The sequence below is a fragment of the Bubalus kerabau genome, chromosome 1 (assembly GCF_029407905.1).
Source record: "Bubalus kerabau isolate K-KA32 ecotype Philippines breed swamp buffalo chromosome 1, PCC_UOA_SB_1v2, whole genome shotgun sequence".
In the NCBI taxonomy this organism is placed as follows: Eukaryota; Metazoa; Chordata; class Mammalia; order Artiodactyla; family Bovidae; genus Bubalus; species Bubalus kerabau.
Genome location: NC_073624.1, coordinates 178,792,899 through 178,814,475, shown reverse-complemented (window position 1 = coordinate 178,814,475; position 21,577 = coordinate 178,792,899).

Here is a 21,577-nt window from a genome sequence, read left to right as displayed (position 1 = left end):
CCTCCAATATAACATCCTGTGTACCTTATGATTTCTTTCAATTATACTTTCCAGTTTTCTGCTTAAGAACTTCATGCATTCTTGGAGGATTATTCCTAGTATTATTCTTAAATTTCGAACAATTTTCCTATAGAATTTTAAAATTGTTTTTTATTTAGATAGAAAAAACACTGCACTTTGCAAGTTGATCTTGCTGTAGATGTAGAACTCAAGATTTTTCAATAAACTATGTGAAGTTTCTTTGATAGACAACTTGCCCTCTGCAAATAAACACTCTTTTGTGTATTTCTTTCACGCACTTATATCTTTCTTTTTTCATCTCACTTGTGTGAGTTTGGATATAGGATAAAGATTTGTGAGATAACTCAAGTATCAGTGTTCAAATATTTTGAGTTGAACATTTTATAATGGTCCATGAGGTTGCATGACAATAACTCTTGCTTCCTTACTGGTAAAAGTTCAATGGTTATTGAGTTATAAATTGCAATTTAAAAAAGGTATCAGATATTCTGTATGCATAAGGAATTTGGCAGAGCACACACAGAGCTGAGGTATGTCATGCATTACATGGTGCTTTTCAGTAGCTATATTCTTGCATTACTTAAATTTAAAAAAAAATATTTTTGATAGCAAGGAAAACATGAATAAATTTTGGTTGAAAAAATAAACCCAAAATATAAGACATATATGATCCATTCCTACCCTGATCTAGTCTCCCTTTAATAGTTATTATCTACTATCACAAATCAGAAGATATTAAGACGAGGTGGAAAATACACAAAAGAACTGTACAAAAAAGATCTTCACGACCATGATAATCACGATGATGTGATCACTCACCTAGAGCCAGACATCCTGGAATGTGAAGTCAAGTGGGCCTTAGAAAGCATCACTACGAACAAAGCTAGTGGAGGTGATGGAATTCCAGTTGAGCTATTTCAAATCCTCAAAGATGATGCTGTGAAAGTGCTGCATTCAATATGCCAGCAAATTTGGAAAAGTCAGCAGTGGCCACAGGACTGGAAAAGGTCAGTTTTCATTCCAATCCCAAAGAAAAGCAGTGCCAAAGAATGCTCAAACTACCACACAATTGCACTCATCTCACATGCTAGTAAAGTAATGCTCAAAATTCTCCAAGCCAGGCTTCAGCAATATGTGAACCATGAACTTCCAGATGTTCAAGCTGGTTTTAGAAAAGGCAGAGGAACCAGAGATCAAGTTGCCAACATCTGCTGGATCATGGAAAAAGGAAGAGAGTTCCAGGAAAACATCTACTTCTGCTTTATTGACTATACCAAAGCCTTTGACTGTGTGGATCACAATAAACTGGAAAATTCTTCAAGAGATGGGAATACCAGACCACCCGACCTGCCTTTTGAGAAACCTGTATGCAGATCAGGAAGTAACAGTTAGAACTGGACATGGAACAACTGACTGGTTCCAAATAGGAAAAGGAGTACGTCAAGGCTGTATATTGTCACCCTGCTTATTTAACTTCTATGCAGAGTACATCATGAGAAACGCTGGACTGGAAGAAGCACAAGCTGGAATCAAGATTGCTGGGAGAAATATCAATAACCTCAGATATGCAGATGACACCACCCTTATAGCAGAAAGTGAAGAGGAAATAAAAAGCCTCTTGAGGAAATTGAAAGAGGAGAGTGAAAAAGTTGGCTTAAAGCTCAACATTCAGAAAACGAAGATCATGGCGTCCGGTCCCATCATTTAATGGGAAAGAGATGGGGAAACAGTGGAAACAGTGTCAGGCTTTATTTTTTTGGGCTCCAAAATCACTGCAGATGGTGATTGCAGCCATGAAATTAAAAGACACTTACTTCTTGGAAGGAAGGTTATGAGAAACCTAGGTAGCATACGCAAAAGCAGTGACATTACTTTCCCAACAAAGGCCTGTCTAATCAAGGCTATGGTTTTTCCAGTGGTCATATATGGATGTGAGAGTTGGACTGTGAAGAAGGCTGAGCACCGAAGAATTGATGCTTTTGAACTGTGATGTTGGAGAAGACTCTTGAGAGTCCCTTGGACTGCAAAGAGATCCAACCAGTCCATTCTAAAGGAGATCAGTCCTGGGTGTTCTTTGGAAGGATTGATGCTAAAGCTGAAACTCCAATATTTTGGTCACCTCATGCGAAGAGTTGACTCATTGGAAAAGACTTTGATGCTGGGAGGGATTGGGGGCAGGAGGAGAAGGGGATGACAAAGAATGAGATGGCTGGATGGCATCACTGACTCGATGGACATGAGTTTGAGTGAACTCTGGGAGTTGGTGATGGACAGGGAGGCCTGGCGTGCTGCAATTCATGGGGTCACAAAGAGTCGGACATGACTGAGCAACGGAACTGAACTGAACTATCACAAAACTATTTTTTCTGGTATATATAGAATCTATATTTTAATATTGACAGTTATATAAGATTCCTTAATTATTCAAATATTAATAAATATATACTTTTGGAATTATGAAGAATTTACTGAAAATCAACCCAAAACTTGGCCACTCTTTATAGTGTACAAGGAAATTTTTCCTTGCCATTCAGTCTTTGGGTCTGTGGACCGGGGTTCCTTAGAATTGAGATGACTTTTCATTTTGTTGTAGTTTATTAATGGTTCATTTGAGTAGCTTGTGTTTTCTTCTTACAGTGCTGCAATGAATGTCTTCTCCTTTAGCTCCCTACTTTAGAAGTGTTTAGAGCAGAGACTTCCTATTGTCTGATAGCCCTTTTTAGGACCTTTGCTAAGATGTCACCTCTTTTCTGCTGATTGCCGGAAGTTGGTATTCTCAGAGATCTGGAAACCAGAAGTTTGTGACTAGAGTAAACTGGAAACCATATTCCACTCCTGTCAGCTGAAACACAAGAATAAGGGGAATTGAAACCTTGTATATGTGGAAATCCAGGAGCATATCTCAAGAATCTAAGACTTGAATATTGGAGATGCTGAGAAACCATCTACTCTTGGTGGATGTGAAAATTGGACGACTGTAGAGCCTGAAGGCAAACTGAGTGTCACATAATGAAAGAGACCGTTGTGGGTCTAAACTGATCACCCAGATTGACAGTCTGTGGTTGAGGAGTCTTAATGAGAGAATATGAAAGATTGATCGAGCAAAGAGGATCATGTTCTGAAGGAGTTAGATAGGAAAATCTGGAGCGGCAGCAGAGATGATTGGGAGACGATAATGAGAGGGAATTGAGCTGAGGAAGCTAAGATATATGATATGAAATAATTCAAGGAGAAACACACAACAAGGGGCTGAGCCATTGTTTAAACTGTATTCAGTACAGAATGAATTCCCCAGCTAGGAAAAATTATAAGAGTGTGGTAGGAGGTGAATCTGGGATCACTCCTGGGAGACATTGTTTTGTAGGTTTTTTTTTTTTTTTTTTTTTTTTTTGAGGAGTGGATGAAGGCCTGTTTCCATGGGGTTTGCTTGTTGAGAAAAGTGCTTTGCCTGTCTGCTTTAGGAAGCAGCTAGAAATTTTCAAGCAGTGAGGTGAACGTAGCATATTAGGGGTGATTGGGTTTGATTTACTCTTTCTCCTTATCCCACATCCAAAGAATGTATATCTTGTGGAAAATAATACATTCCAGGAAGAGAGATTGCAAGCAGCAACTGGTATGGAGAATACAAACACACCAAGAGAAAAATTGTAAATTGCCACCATAGTCCAAAGAAGAAATACCATGTTAGTTAGACACATTAAACTGAGAAATGGAAAATTATTCATACATGTGTTTCTTTTTCTTTGATAGCAATTATAATTTTTGTTGTATCACAATATATGAATATTCTATTCAAAGAAGTTATATAGGTACTGATACAGCAAAGTTCAAAAAAATTTCCCTTACCCACAGCTGTCCTGTCCAAAACACAAGTGGACGTGCATTTTCTTTCTCACTTGTGAAGGCATTTATGATTTAACCTTTGCAATAACCCATTAATCTTTCTAAATATTAATTTACATGGATTTATGTATCTATATATTTTTGAAAATTTGTTTCAAACTATATGTAGCATTATGTGACTAGCATTTTTCACATAAAAATATTCCTTTTAAGTATATATGCCCTCTGGTTTTATTCCTAGCACTATGTACTTTCTTATTATAATTGAACTCTGATTTAACTCTGCCTTGTTAGTAAATATTTTAGTTTTAAAGGAGAATTGCACATTTGAAGTGGGTGCAGATTTATTATTTGATTTGTATATGGACATGATACTTAAAGTGGAGGAGGGCAAAGACCCCATACCTGGTTGTGAAATCCTTGAGCTATTACTGAGATATCCAAAAAATATGGATCATGATCAACTGTAGAATACAGGGCTTCAGTACTGGGAGGCGGGGAAAGTTGAATGGCTCAGCAGAGTATTCCTCTTAAGAAGCAGGAAGAGGGTGATCCTATGGACACTCTTATTGAAACGGAGCAGGATTATATGGTCCTTCCCGCACCCCACCTCCCCCAACCCCCATGTCCTCTGCTTTTCTTTTGCCTGTGGAAAACTTTAGTCAAAGAATAATCAGAGAAACAAGAAATTCTAAAACAATGGAAAGCAGTTAAAAGAGACGAAATTATAACTATGTAGTCATTAAGCATAGTCAAAGGCCTTTAGTTCTTTCTCAAGGGCTACAGATGATATTCTGATCCATATCCTGTGAGCTGTCTTATAGATACTAAAACCCTAGATGGAGAAGTTAACTACATGATGACCAGACTGTACCCAAGACTTGAGCTGCCACAATTCTGAGAATTGACCACAAAGAAATGGGAACAATTGGACCCTGCAGCTGAAGATGAACTGTACCTAAATCATTCATGATGATGCTGATCAGACCACTGATAACCAATCTGAAGATAACTGTTAGAGATGACTGCATGTAGCACCCCACCCCCACAATCTGTCTATAAAAGCTCTTCCTCCTGCTTGTCGAGGGAGGGGTGTCAGCCTTTGGACAGGTTTCTGCCACCCTCCCCCCACACAGTTGCCAGCACCTGAAATAAAGCAAATTTTCCTTTCTACCATCCTGGACTGTTTATTGGCTTTTGAGTGGTGAGCAGCTGGACCCCACACCCTCCTTTCGGTAACATTATCTTATGGTTCCCCCTCCACCCAGAGCATCATGACTCCCACACTGAGGTAAGAATTGTGGCTCCTTACATCCATACAGATAAGACCTGGTACCCCAGAGATGTCTGTGTTCCCAGTCTACTGCTTTTTCTTATAAATTTTAGTATTCTATTCTTCTTCTTCTTCTTTTTTTTTTTTTGCATTTCTCTTTGCTCTTTCTTTCAAAACATCAGTAGTCACTGAGAACACTTGAATTGTTTATCCAAACACTCAGAAGTTGTCTATTATCCTTTATACTCTATTTATTGTTAAGTACACAAGCACTGGTGCTGCCTTCGTGGCTCAGACAGTAAGAAATCTGCCTTCGATTAAGAAGACATGGGTCCAATTCCTGGGTTGGGAAGATCCCTGGAGAAGGGAATGGCTACCCACTCCAGTATTCTTGCCTGGAGAATCCCGTGGACAGAGGAGCCTGGTGGGCTACATACATGAGGTCCCAAAGAATTGGATATGATGAATGACTAACAGCTTTACTTCACACAGGCACTAAGTGCTTATGTTGTAACTTTAAATAACTTACTAGAACTGAGAAATTGTGTCACATTGCTTCTTGAACACTGTCCATATTCCAGTGCCCTCAGCAAAATTTTTATTTTTTATGACTAAGATGTGTATTCTATCTTATAAACTCAAGACAAAACTTGCTGTTGTCATTCAGTTGCTAAGTTGTGTCTGACTCTTTGCAACCCCATGGACTTCCCTGTCCTTCACTATCTCCTGGAGTTTGTTCAGATTCATGTCCATTGAGTCAGTGATGCTATCTAAGCACTTTATCCTCTGCTGTGCTCTTCTCCATTTGCCTTCAATCTTTCCCAGTATCAGGGTCTTTTCCAATTATTTCGCTCTTCACTGCTGCTGCTGCTGCTAAGTTGCTTCAGTCGTGTCCGACTCTATGCGACCCCAGAGACGGCAGCCCACCAGGCTCCTCCATTCATGGCATTTTCCAGGCAAGAGTACTGGAGTGGGTTGCCATTTCCTTCTCCAATGCATGAAAGTGAAAAGTGAAAGTGAAGTCGCTCAGTCGTGTCCGACTCTTAGCGACCCCATGAACTGCAGCCTACCAGGCTCCTCCATTCATGGGATTTTCCAAGCAAGAGTACTGGAGTGGGGTGCCACTGCCTTCTCCCTTCGCTCTTCACATCAGGTGGCAGAAGTATTGAAGCTTCAGCTTCAGCATCAGATCTTCTAATGTATATTCAGGGTTGATTTCCTTTAGGATTGACTGGTTTGAACTCCTTGCTGTCCAAGGGACTCTCAAGAGTCTTTTCCAGCACCACAGTTTGAAAGCATCAATTCTTTGGCACTTAGTCTTCTTTTTGCCCCAATTCTCACATCCCTACATGACTACTGGAAAAACCATAGCTTTGACTAGACAGACATTTATTGGCAAAGTAATGTCTCTGCTTTTTAACACATAACCTGTTAATCACATTAGTAAGATATATCTTGCTGAAACATCTCAGACATTACAGAAGTTATCATGCCTCTAATCACTGCCCCAAACTTAGGCTCTTTGCTTTACACCTGTAAAAATAGAATATTTTACTCTTTATAAGAATTAACTCAATAATACTATGCCCATTGTATTTCAAGTTGCTTTTTTTTTTACACTCAACTATGTATATTGAAAATCTTTTCTCATCTTTATAGAAGCTATGCTATAGATACATGCATTTTATCCTTTTCTATTCATAGAAATATATATACATTTATTTTGACTTTTTTTATGAATGGATGCTTGAATATTTAAAACAAATTAAAAGAACAATTTTAGTTAAAAGCTAAGAGTCTAAGTAATTTGAAAGTATAAATAAATACTTTTGATTATTTACATTTGATGAAGCATCCTTTTCTACAAACTCTAGACTACAAGAACTCTCCAACCTTGTCAAGCATTGAGGTGGTTTTTTGTAGAATGCTAAAATTTAGAGTCCTCAGAAGACTCCAAAAAAACATTGGTTTTAATTTGGAAGTATATATATTTTAGTTAAATATATAGATACTTATGAATAACTGATTTTTATATAAAATTAATGGCTACTGATATACACATTTAAAGCCCCAGAAAAAAAGCTTATGTTTTTGCATTGGATTATCATCAGAAAGATTCTCCCAGCCAACAAATGATGTCAGAACAAAGAGGTGATAATGACCACATTAATATAGTTTCAGGGGCAACTGAGAAGGCCAAGTGGGAAACTGCAAGAGATTTGGGTGTCAACCAAATTGCTCAATTTTTTGGACAGTATTATTTAGATAAGTTTTCATTCACAGCAAAATAAAGGAAGGTACAGAGGTCTTTTCATATTCCCCTTGCCTCCAGACATGTACAGCTTCTTCTGTTATCAGTATCACTCACCAGAGTGGCACATTTGTTACAAATTCAGCTCAGTTCAGCACTCAGTCGTGTCCGACTCTTTGTGATCCCATGAATCACAGCATGCCAGGCCTCCTTGTCCATCACCAACTCCCGGAGTTCACTCAGACTCACGTCCATTGAGACAGTGATGTCATCCAGCCATCTCATCCTCTGTCGTCCCCTTCTCCTCCTGCCCCCAATCCCTCCCAGCATCAGAGTCTTTTCCAATGAGTCAACTCTTCGCATTAGGTGACCAAAGTACTGGAGTTTCAGCTTCAGCATCATTCCCTCTAAAGAAATCCTAGGGCTGATCTCCTTCAGAATGGACTGGCTGGATCTCCTTGCAGTCCAAGCGACTCTCAAGAGTCTTCTCCAACACCACAGTTCAAAAGCATCAATTCTTCAGTGCTCAGCCTTCTTCACAGTCCAACTCTCACATCCATACATGACCACTGGAAAAACCATAGCCTTGACTAGACAAAACTTTGGTGGCAAAGTACTGTCTCTGCTTTTGAATATGCTATCTAGGTTGGTCATAACTTTCCTTCCAAGGAGTAAGGGTCTTTTAATTTCATGGCTGCAGTCACCATCTGCAATGATTTTGGAGCCCAGAAAAATAAAGTCTGACACTGTTTCCACTCTTTCCCCACCTATTTCCCATGAAGTCATGGGACCAGATGCCATGATCTTCGTTTTCTGAATGTAAAGCTTTAAGCCAACTTTTTCACTCTCCACTTTCACTTTCATCAAGAGGCTTTTGAGTTCCTCTTCACTTTCTGCCATAAGGGTGGTGACATCTGCATATCTGAGGTTATTGATATTTCTCTCAGCAATCTTGATTCCAGCTTGTGCTTCTTCCAGTCCAGCATTTCTAATGATGTACTCTTCATAGAAGTTAAATAAACAGGGTGACAGTATACAGCCTTGATGTACTCTTTTTCCTATTTGGAACCAGTCTGTTGTTCCATGTCCAGTTCTAACTGTTGCTTCCTGACCTGCATACAGGTTTCTCAAGAGGCAGGTCAGTTGGTCTGGTATTCCCATCTCTTGAATAATTTTCCACAGTTTATTGTGATCCACACAGTCAAAGGCTTTGGCATAGTCAATAAAGCAGAAACAGATGTTTTTTCTGGAACTCTCTTGCTTTTTCCATGATCCAGCAGATGTTGACAATTTGATCTCTGGTTCCTCTGTGGAGACTATATTGATGCATCATGATCAACCAAAGTCCATAGCTTACATTACGATACACTCTTGATGTACATTGTTTTGCTCACCTACCTTTCAATATTTATCTCTTGTGAATGTAGTGCAAATATCATTTTTGTAGATATCCTCTGCAATCATACTAATGTTTCTTGAATGAAGATTTTAAAAGCAGGATTGCTAAACCCTAGGCTCTGTGCATCCTAAATTTCTATAGCTGCTTCCAAATTCCTCAGCAAAGTGTCTATATAAACTTAACTTAGTACCATATAGGAATATCCATTTTACCCTGGTGTAGCTGATATTGAATGTTACTCAGATCTGTAGATTTTTCTGATCTAACGCATGGCAGTATTTGCTCCTTGTATTAATTCCAATTTCCTTGATTACTTGGTATTTTAAAAGAAATTTATGAATGGGAGAAGATAATAGCAAATGAAGCAACTGACAAACAACTATTCTCGAGAATATACAAGCAACTCCTACAGCTCAACTCCAGAAAAATAAATGACCCAATCAAAAAATGGGCCAAGGAACTAAATAGACATTTCTCCAAAGAAGACATACAGATGGCTAACAAACACATGAAAAGATGCTCAACATCACTCATTATCAGAGAAATGCAAATCAAAACCACTATGAGGTACCATTTCACACCAGTCAGAATGGCTGAGATCCAAAAGTCTACAAGTAATAAATGCTGAGAGGGTGTGGAGAAAAGGGAACCCTCTTACACTGTTGGTAGGAATGCAAAGTAGTACACCCACTATGGAGAACACTGTGGAGATTCCTTAAAAAACTGGAAATAGAACTGCCTTATGATCCAGCAATCCCACTGCTGGGCATACACACTGAGGAAACCAGAAGGGAAAGAGACACGTGTACCCCAATGTTCATCACAACACTTTTTATAATAGCCAGGACATGGAAGCAACCTAGATGTCCATCAGCAGATGAATGGATAAGCAAGCTGTGGTACATATACACAATGGAGTATTACTCAGCCATTAAAAAGAATACATTTGAATCAGTTCTAATGAGATGGTTGAAACTGGAGCCTATTATACAGAGTGAAGTAAGCCAGAAAGAAAAACACCAATACAGTATACTAACGCATATATATGGAATTTAGAAAGATGGTAACAATAACCCTGTGTACGAGACAGCAGAAGAGACACTGATGTATAGAACAGTCTTATGGACTCTGTGGGAGAGGGAGAGGGTGGGAAGATTTGGGAGAATGGCATTGAAACATGTAAAATATGTATGAAACGAGTTGCCAGTCCAGGTTCGATGCACGATACTGGATGCTTGGGGCTGGTGCACTTGGACGACCCAGAGGGATGGTATGGGGAGGGAGGAGGGAGGAGGGTTCAGGATGGGGAACACATGTATACCTGTGGCGGATTCATTTTGATATTTGGCAAAACTAATACAATTATGTAAAGTTTAAAAATAAAATAAAATTTAAAAGAAAAAAAATAAAAGAAATTTATTTTTACTTATGTTAATTATTTATAAATAGCTGTATTTGTTAACCTTTTTATTATTGAATTTGACACTTCTTATTACATTATATATGGTGGTATCTTACTAACGTTGCAAATACTTTAACTTGTCTTCAGTCTTTGTAAATGGTGCCTTTAATTATTAGAAACATTTGAGTAGTAAAATTTGTCAATTTTTCTATGACTAGATTTTTTTTTAAAGTATGGTATTATAAAATTTAAAATGTTGGCCCTCATTGTCTTTTGAAATTTCTCATGTGTTCATATATGCTGTCCACTTCTGCCAGGAGAACAGGGTTTCTCAATCTTAGGGAAAGAAAGAGAAAATTGAATTTCCTATTAAAAGTTACTTTCTCTTTACCACTCATATGATTCTGTAGAAAGTTTCCTGCATCTGGTGGCAAAAGGAAGATAGATGAGTTTAGTATTTACAGAAAGTAAGGACAGAGTTTCTCAAGCTCAGCATTACTGACATTTGGGGGTGGTTGTATAACTCTTTGCGACTGGGAGTGTGTCCTCTGCATTGTAGAATGCTGAACAGAATCCCTTGCTTTTGTTCACTAATGTCAACATTGTCTGTGATGCCAAAGTTTTCTCCAGAAGTTGTCAAACTTTTCCTGAGGCCAAGTTGTCCCTTAGGTGAGTGCTACTGCTCTACAGCCTTTAATATATTATTCATAGTTATTTTTAATTTCCTGACTGTTAGTTTAAGTGTGGTTCTGTTGATCTCTGCATGAGTTGTTTTTTCGTGTTTTTGTTTGTGTTTCATAAATATTAATTGAATACTTAGCAATGTGTATAGAATAGTAGACTTTGAGGAATATATTGTTTAGTACTAGACATACCTGTTTATTGTAGTTATGTTAGAAGAAGCACACTGTCCACCCTGGCCAGGCACCATAGTAACTATTTGCATAAGTTGTTTTAAGACAGGAGGTTCCAGTAAGGAACACGGAACTAATAAGCCTCCATCAACCGGCAGAGTTTGGGAAAGGTCAAAATGAGACACCACATGTCTGACCACCTCCCAGAATCCTCTCTGGCATTCATCTTGGCTGAACAAGGCATGCACCACCAAGAAGGACTCTGAGTCAGAATTGTTGGCTAAAGACAACCGGGAAACTAATCCCATCACCATAAAACCTGAGACTGCAAGCCATGTGACAGAGCTGTTCTCCTGGGTTCTCTTACCCTACTGCTTTCCACCTGGGTGCCCTTTTCCCAATAAAATCTCTTGCTTTGTGAGCCCATGTGTATCCTCAGACAATTCATTTCTGAGTGTTAGATAAGACCCCATTTTCGGGCCCTGGAAGGGAGCCCCCTTCCTGCAACAGTTATAGTCAATTTTCATTACTCTTGCTGTTATGTTTTTGCCTCCAGGGACTGATCCAAAAAAATATTACTGCAACTTATGTCAAAGGCTGTTTGGCTTATGTCCTCTTCTAGGAGCTTTATTGTTTCGTGTCTTGCATTTAGACCTTTAAACCGTTTTGAGTTTATATTTGTATATGGAGTGAAGAAACGTTCTAATCTCATCGCTTTATATTTGGCCGTTTAGTTTTCCCAGCACCACTTGCTGAAGAGACTGTTTTTTCTCCACTGTATATTCTTGCCCATTTTGTCATAGATTAATTAGCCATAGGTGTGTGAATTTATTTCTGGGATTTCAATTCTTTTTCAGTGATCTATGTGTTTGTTTTTGTGCCAGGACTATGCTGCTTTGATTACTATAGATTTGTAGTATAATGAAGTCTTGGAAGGTAATTATTTTTTCAAGATTGCTTTGAAAATTCAAAGTCTTTTGTGGTTTCTTCCTTCTGCTAACTTCAGGGTTTGTTTTTTCTTCTTTTTCTAATTCTTTTATGTGTATGTCAGATAATTTGAGAGTTTGCTTCCTGATATAGACCTGTATCATTATGAACTTCTCTCTTAGAAATGCTTTTACTGCATCCCAAAAATTTTGGAATGGTGTGTTTTCTTTTTTTTTTCTATGTGTGTCAAGATATTTTCTTATTTCTTCTCAGATTTTAATTCTTGACCCACTGGTTTTTTAGTAGCATGTTGTTTAGTCTTCACATGTTTGTTCTTTTCTCATTGTTTTTTCTGTACTTGACTTCTAATTTTATATCATTGTGATAGGAAAATATGTTTGATATATTTTCTATCCTCTTAAACTTATTGAGACTTGTTTTGTGACATGTAGCCTATTTGAGAAGGAAATGGCAGCCCATTCCAGTATTCTTGCCTGGAAAATCCCGTGGAGAGAAGACCCTGGTGGGCTACAGTCTATACGATCACAAAGAGTAGGACACAACTGAGCAGACAGATATACACTCATGTGATCGTTCCTGGAGAATGTTCTATGTACATTCCTAAAGAGGATTGTGTACTCTGGTTCTTTTGGGATATAATGTACTGTAAATATCAGTTAGGTCCCCAACTGCTCTATTGCGGCATTTAGGACTCCTGTTGCTCTAATGACCTTCTGTCTGGATGATCTCTATGATCAGTGTTAGTGAGGTGTTAAAGTCTCTGTTGGTTACCAGGAGCTGGGAGTTGGGGAAATAGAGAAATCTTGATTTTTTAAAGGTCATGAAATTTTATTTATGCAGGGTAAATAAGGTCTGGTGATGTACAGTATGGTTATAATAGATAATAATTATACTGTGTTATATAATTATATGGGTTTCCCTGGTGGCTCAGAGGTTAAAGCCTCTGCCTGCAATGCAGGAGACCTGGGTTCGATCCCTGGGTAGGGAAAATCCCCTGGGGAAGGAAATGGCAACCCACTCCAGTATTCTTGCCTGGAGAATCCCATGGATGGAGGAGCCTGGTGGGCTACAGTCCACGGGGTCGCAAAGAGTCAGATACAACTGAGCAACTTCACTTGTATAATTTCAAGTATGTAATTATATACTTGAAATTTGCTCAGAGAGGAAATTTTAAAAAATGTTTATTTATTTTTGATTGATAATCGGTTTACAATATTGGTTTTATTTCTATAATACATCAACATGTATTAACCATAGGTGTACATATGTCCCCTCCTTGAGTCTTCCTCCCATCTCCCACCTATTCCCATCCCTCTTGTTTTTTGTACAGCCCAAGTTTGAGTTCCCTGAGTCATAGAGAAATTCCCACTGGCTATCTCTGTACATATGTTAGTGTATAGGCACCCATACTACTCTCTCCATTTAACTCACCCTCTCCCTCTTCTTCCCCACCCTTGTCCATGAGTCTATTCTCTATGTTTGTGTCTCCATTGCTGTTCTGTGAACAGATTTGTCAGTACCATCCTTCTAGATTCCATATATATGCATTAATATAGGATATTTATTTCACTCCATATAATAGTCTCTAGATTCATCCACCTCATTAGAACTAACTCAAATGTGTTCCATTTTATGGCTGAGTAGTATTCCATTGTATACATGTGCCACAAATTCTTTATCTATTCATCTGTCAAAGGACATCTAGTTGCTTCCAACTCCTGCCTATTGTAAATAGTACTGCAATGAACTTTGTAGATACATGTGTCTTTTTCAGTTTTGGTTTCTTCAGGGTATATGCCTAGAAGTGGTATTGCTGGATCATATGGTGGTTTTATTCCTAATTATTTAAGGAATCTCCATACTGTCTTCTATAGTGGCTTTATCAATTTACATTCCGACCTGCAGTGTAGGAGGATTCCCTTTTCTCCATGCCCTTTCCAACCCTTGTTGTTTTTGGAATTTTTGAGTATGGCCATTCTGTCTGGGGTGAAGTGATATCTCACTATAGTTTTGATTTATAATTCTCTAATAATGAGTGATGCTGAGAATATCAGAGAGGAAATTTTAATTGTTCTCACAAAAGAAAAAAAATGAAAAAGAACTATATGAGGTGATAGCTATGTTAATTATCTTGATTGTGATAGTCATTTCATTATATATATATATATATAAAAGGATCATTTGTACAACTTAAATATATACAATTTTAGTTTGTCAATTATACCTCAGTAAAGCTAAAGAAAATTATAGTGCTGAAAACCTTCTGTATCTTTTTTAAAATATTAATTGTGATGAATCATGGTTTTTAAAAATTTGTCTATTTATCTAAATTTTAGAAATTTATTAGAAATAAGTATGATATTTTAAATACATGTATAAGACAACAAAGTAATGGTTCCAAAGAGGAAGAGGAGTAGGGGGAGGGAAAAATAAGTAAGAGAGTTCAAGAGGGTGGTGATGAATGGAAAGTACACTGTCAGTGGTTGTCAAATGTAGTGTATTCAGAAGTTGAAATATATCAATACATAAAACATATAATGCTATAAACCAATAGAAATGTCTTGATTAAAGTGAATTCTACATGGCAATCCCAGTTTCCTAATACATCCCACTCCCTTCCCCACTCAGTAGCTATAAGTTTATTTGCTGTATCTGTGATTCTATTTCTATTTTGCAAATAAGTTCATCTGTGCCTCTTTTCTAGATTTCACATATAAGTGATTTTATATTAATACAACATTTGTTTTTCTCTTTATGAGTTACTTCACTCTGTATGACAATCTCTAGGTCCATCTGCATCTCTGCTAATGGCACTAATCTGTTCCTTTTGATGTATAAACAGTACTATGTATTATATTCTGTGTAATATGTATTAAGAAGAGGTGGCAAGATTGCACAGAAGAACTATACAAGAAAGGTCTTAATGACCCAGATAATAATGGGTCACTCCCCTAGAACTGGATATCCTGGAATGTAAAGTCAAGTGGGCCTTGGGAAGAATTACTGCAAAAAAAAAAAAAATCTAGTGTAGGTGACGGAGTTCCAGTGGAGCTATTTAAAATCCTAAGAGATGATGTTGTTAAAGTGATTCATTCAATATGTCAGCAAATTTGGAAAAGTCAGCAGTGGCCATAGGACTGGGAAAGGTCAGTTTTCAATCCAGTCCCAAAGAAGGCCAATCCCAAAGAATGTTCAAACTACTGTACAACTGCACTCATTTCATATGCTAGCAGGGTTATGCTCAAAATCCTTCAAGCTAGGCTTCAGAAATACTTTAATTAAGAACTTAGAGATGTACAAGCTGGTCAAGTAAATATGGGCAGATGTGAGAGCTAGTCCATAAAGGATGGTAGGCTTGGAAGAATTGATGCTTTTGAATTGTGGTGTTGAAGACTCTTGAGGATCCCTTGGAATACAAGGAGATCAAACTGTTCAATCTTGAAATAAACCCTGGATATTCATTGAAAGGACTGTTTATGAAGTTCCAAAACAAAGAGCTGACTCATTGGAAAAGACTATGATTCTGGGAAAGACTGAGGCAAAAGGAGAAAGGGATGTTGCAGGATGAGATGGTTAGATAGCATCACCAACTCAATGGACATGAATCTGAGCAAAAATGGGGAGATAGTGGAGAACAGAGGAGTCTGGTGTGCTTGTAGTCTCTGGGGTGACAAGAAGTTGGACACGAGTTAGCTACTGAACAACAATATGTATAAAATAGATAATGAGAACCTACTGTATAGCACAGGGAACTCTACTTAATGCTATGTAGTGACCTAAATTGGAAGGAAGTATAAAAAAGATCAGATACATATAACTGATTGACTTTATTGTACAGCAGAAACTAAAGCAACATATAAAGCAAGTATACTCCAGTATAATTAATAAAAAGGTATAATAACTGGATTATTAAGTTGTACTATAATAAAACTTTCAGGGCTAGGAAAAATGTATCCTACATTTTTAAATGTGTTAATAGGTTATCATATAATGAACATACATTAGTTCAGTTCAGTCGCTCAGTCGTGTTCAACTCTTTGCCACCCCATGAATTGCAGCACGCCAGGCCTCCCTGTCCATCACCAACTCCGGGAGTTTAGCCAAACCCATGTCCATTGAGTCGGTGATGCCATCTAACCATCTCATCCTCTGTCGTCCACTTCTACTCCTGCCCTCAATCTTTCCCAGCATCAGGGTCTTTTCCAATCAGTCAGCTCTTCGCATCAGGTGGCCAAAGTACTGGAGTTTCAGCTTCAACATTAGTCCTTCCAATGAACACCCAGGACTGATTTTTTTTTTTAGGATGGACTGGTTGGATCTCTTTGCAGTCCAAGGGACTCTCAAGAGTCTTCTCCAACATCACAGTTTAAAAGCGTCAATTCTTCGGTGCTCAGCTTTCTTTATAGTCCAACTCTCACATCCATACATGAACACTGGGAAAACCATAGCCTTGACTAGATGGCCCTTTGTTGACAAAGTAATGTCTCTGCTTTTTAATATGCTCTCTATGTTGATCATAACTTTCCTTTCAAGGAGTAAGCACCTTTTAATTTCATGGCTGCAGTCACCATCTGCAGTCATTTTGGAGCCCAGAAAAATAAAGTCAGCCACTGTTTCCACTATTTCCCCATATATTTGCCATGAGGTGATGGGACCGGATGCCATGATCTTAGTTTTCTGAATGTTGAGCTTCAAGCCAACTTTTTCACTCTCCTCTCTCACCTTCATCAAGAGGCCCTTTAGTTCTTCTAAAGGGTGATACCACCCTTGCCATAAGGGTGGTATCATCTGCATATCTGTGGTTCTTGATATTTCTCCCAGCAATCTTGATTCCAGCCTGTGCTTCCTCCAGCCCAGCGTTTCTCATGATGTACTCTGCATAGAAGTTAAATAAGCAGGGTGACACTATACAGCCTTGATGTACTCCTTTTCTTATTTGGAACCAGTCTGTTGTTCCATGTCCAGTTCTAACTGTTGCTTCCTGACCTGCATATAGGTTTCTCAAGAGGCAGGTCAGGTGGTCTGGTAGTCCAATCTCTTTGTCCTTTTCTAATCTTGGGTAGCATTCCATTGTGTGAAAGCACTGCAGTTTATTTATACACTTGAATCATGGTCATTTGGATTATTTTCAGTTTTTTTTGTTTGTTTGTTTTTACTGTTGTTTTTACTATAAATCAAGCTGCAATGAACATACTTTACAGCTTTTGTGCACTTATGCATTCAATTCTTCGGGGATTTTAAGAATGAAATTGATGGATCAGAGTGTAGATATAACTTTCGTAGACACTGCTGAATAATTTTTTAAAAGAGGGTTGCCAGATTTTATTTCTATCATCAATGTATGAGTTTCACTTTTTCACATGTTCTGTTATGCTTACTGTTTTCCATCATTTAAATTTTAGTTATTCTTTTAAGTATGTAGTGAGTGTGTAGTAGATTTAAAAACATTTCTAAAAATAAACATTATTTCAGAATAATTTTGTATTTCTAGAAAAGCTGCAAAGTTGGTAGAGAAAATTCCTTTATGATTTATACCCAGGTTTTCCTGTGTTAAAGTATTACAGAACAATGATACTTTGGTCAACAGTTAGAAATTAACATTGATGAAAACCATGAGAAATATGTTATTATTAACCAAACTATAGACTTTATTTGGATTTCACCATTTCCCTCCAATAATATTCTTTTCCTGTTTGATAATCAAGTACAAGAAACAACATTGCACTTAGGGACTTTTCTGTGTGTGTGTGTGTGTGTGTGTGTGTGTGTATGTAGTTTCCATTTCCCCTTTTCTGATAACTAACTATGTCAGAAAGTGGAAAGTGAAAAAGTTGACTTAAAGCTCAACATTCAGAAAACAAAGATCATGGCATCTGGTCCCATCACTTCATGTGAAATAGATGGGGAAACAGTGGAAACAGTGTCAGACTTTATTTTTCTGGGCTCCAAAATCACTACAGATGTTGACTGCAGCCATGAAATTACAAGACGCTTACTCCTTGGAAAGAAAGTTATGACCAACCTAGATAGCATATTCAAAAGCAGAGACATTACTTTGCCAACAAACGTTCTTCTAGTCAAGGCTATGGTTTTTCCTGTGGTCAAGTATGGACGTGAGAGTTGGACTGTGAAGAAGGCTGAGTGCTGAAGAATTGATGCTTTTGAACTGTGGTGTTGGAGAAGACTCTTCAGAGTCCCTTGGACTGCAAGGAGACCCAACCAGCCCATTTTGAAGGAGGTCAGCCCTGGGATTTCTTTGGAAGGAATGATGCTAAAGCAGAAACTCCAGTACTTTGGCCACCTCATGTGAAGAGTTGACTCATTGGAAAAGACTCTGATGCTGGGAGGGATTGGGGGCATGAGGAGAAGGGGATGACAGAGGATGAGATGGCTGGATGGCATCACTGACTCGATGGACGTGAGTCTCAGTGAACTCCGGGAGCTGGTGATGAACAGGGAGGCCTGGCGTGCTGCGATTCATGGGGTCGTAAAGAGTAGGACACGACTGAGCAACTGATCTGATCTAATCTGAACAATGTTTCACACACCTTTATACACATATTGATCATTTGCATATCTTCTGTGAAACTCAATACTTTACTCAATTCTCCATTTTTGGTTGTATTTGTTTTCTGTTTACAGTCATGAAAATGTAGAATTGAGTAAAGTATTGAGTTTATAGGAGTTAATTGTATATTTTAGAGTTTTTTAAAAATATAATTTTATTTATTTTAATTGGAGGCTAATTACTTTACAATATTGTACTGGTTTTGCCATACATCAACATGAATCCACCATGGGTGTACATGTGTTCCCCACCCTGAACCCCCCTCCCTCTTCCCTCCCCATACCATCCCTCTGGGTCATTCCAGTGCACCAGCCCTGAGCATCCTGTATCATGCATTGAACCTGGACTGGCGATTCACCTCACCTATGATATTTTACATGTTTCAATGCAATTCTCCCAAATCATCCCACCCTCACCCTCTCCCACAGAGTCCAAAAGACTGTTCTATACATCTGTGTCTCTTTTGCTGTCTTGCATACAGCGTTATCATTACCATCTTTCTAAATTCCATATATATGCATTAGTATACTGTATTGGTGTTTTTCTTTCTGGCTTACTTCACTCTGTATAATAGGCTCCAGTTTCATCCACCTCATTAGAACTGATTCAAATGCATTCTTTTTAATGGCTGAGTAATACTCCATTATGTATATGTACCACAGCTTTCTTACCCATTCATCTGCTAATGGACATCTAGGTTGCTTCTATGCCCTGGCTATTATAAGCAGTGCCGTGATGAACATTAGGTTACACATGTCTCTTTGAATTCTGTTTTCCTTGGTGTGTATGCCCAGCAGTGGGATTGCTGGGTCATATGGCAGTTCTATTTCCAGTTTTTTAAGGAATCTCCACATTGTTCTCCGTAGTAGCTGTACTAGTTTTCATTCCCACCAACAGTGTAAGAGGGTTCCTTTTTCTCCAAACCCTCTCCAGCATTTATTGCTTGTAGACTTTTGGATTGCAGCCATTCTGACTGGCGTGAAATGGTACCTCATAGTGGTTTTGATTTGCATTTCTCTGATAATGAGTGATGTTGAGCATCTTTTCATGTGTTTGTTAGCCATCTGTATGTCTTCTAGGTATAAATGTCTTTCTAGTTCTTTGGCCCATTTTTTAATTGAGTCATTTATTTTTCTGGAATTGAGCTACAGGAGTTGCTTGTATATTTTTGAGTTTAATTCTTTGTCATTTGTTCCATTTGCTGTTATTTTCTCCCATTCTTAAGGCTGTCTTTTCACCTTGCTTATAGTTTCCTTTGTTGTGCAGAAGCTTTTAGGTTTAATGAGGTCCCATTTGTTTATTTTTGCTTTTATTTCCAATATTCTGGGAGGTGGGTCATAGAGGATCCTGCTGTGGTTTATGTCAGAGAGTGTTTTGCCTATGTTTTCCTCTAGGAGTTTTATATTTTCTGGTTTTATGTTTAGATCTTTAATCCATTTTGAGTTTATTTTTGTGTATGGTGTTAGAAAGTGTTCTAGTTTCATTCTTTTACAAGTGGTTGACCAGTTTCCCCAGCACCAGTTGTTAAAGAGATTGTCTTTTCTCCATTGTATATTCTTGCCTCCTTTGTCAAAGATAGGGTGTCCATAGGTGCATGGATTTATCTCTGGGCTTTCTATTTTGTTCCATTGATCTATACTTCTGTCTTTGTGCCCGTACCATACTGTCTTGATGACTGTGGCTTTGTAGTAGAGCCTGAAGTCAGGCAGGTTGATTCCTCCAGTTCCATTCTTCTTTCTCAAGATTGCTTTGGCTATTTGAGGTTTTTTGTATTTCCATAAAAATTATGAAATTATTTGTTATAGCTCTGTGAAAAATACCGTTGGTAGCCTGATAGGGATTGTATAGAACCTATGGATTGCTTTGGGTAGTATACTCATTTTCACTATATTGATTCTTCTGATCCATGAACATGGTATATTTCTCCATCAATAGATGGAGTCCTCTTTGATTTCTTTCACCAATGTTTTATAGTTTTCTACATATAGGTCTTTAGTTTCTTTAGGTAGATATATTTCTAAGTATTTTATTGTTTTCGTAGAAATGGTGAATGGAATTGTTTCCTTAATTTCTCTTTCTATTTTCTCATTATTAGTGTATAGGAATGCAAGGGCTTTCTGTGTGTTGATTTTGTATCTTTCAACTTTACTATATTCATTGATTAGTTCTAGTAATTTTCTGGTGGGGTCTTTAGGGTTTTCTATGTAGAGGATCATGTCATCTGCAAACAATGAGAGTTTTACTCCTTTTTTTTTCAATTTGGATTCCTTTTATTTATTTTTCTCTCTGATTGCTGTGGCCAAAACTTCCAAAACTATGTTGAATAGTAGTGGTGAGAGTGGGCACCCTTGTCTTGTTCCCGACTTTAGGGGAAATGCTTTCAATTTTTCAGCATTGAGGATAATGTTTGCTGTGGGTTTGTCATATATAGCTTCTATTATGTTGAGGTATGTTCCTTCTATTTCTGCTTTCTGGAGAGTTTTTTTTTTTTATCATAAATGGATGTTGAATTTTGTCAAAGGCTTTCTCTGCATCTATTGAGATAATCATATGGTTTTTATTTTTCAATTTGTTAATGTGGTGTATTACATTGATTGATTTGTGGATATTGAAGAATCCTTGCATCCCTGGGATAAAGCCCACTTGGTCATGATGTATGATCTTTTTTATGTGTTGTTGGATTCTGATTGCTAGAATTTTGTTAAGGATTTTTGCATCTATGCTCATCAGTGATATTGGCCTGTAATTTTCTTTTTTTGTGGCATCTGTCTGGTTTTGGTATTAGGGTGATGGTGGCCTCATAGAATGAGTTTGGAAGTTACCTTCCTCTGCAATTTCCTGGAAGAGTTTGAGTTAGGATAGGTGTTACCTCTTCTCTAAATTTTTGGTAGAATGCGGCTGTGAAGCCATCTGGACCTGGACTTTTGTTAGCTGGAAGGTTTCTGTGTTCAGTTTCAATTTCCGTGCTTGTGTTGGGTTTGTTAAGATTTTCTATTTCTTGCCTTTCAGTTTGGAAAG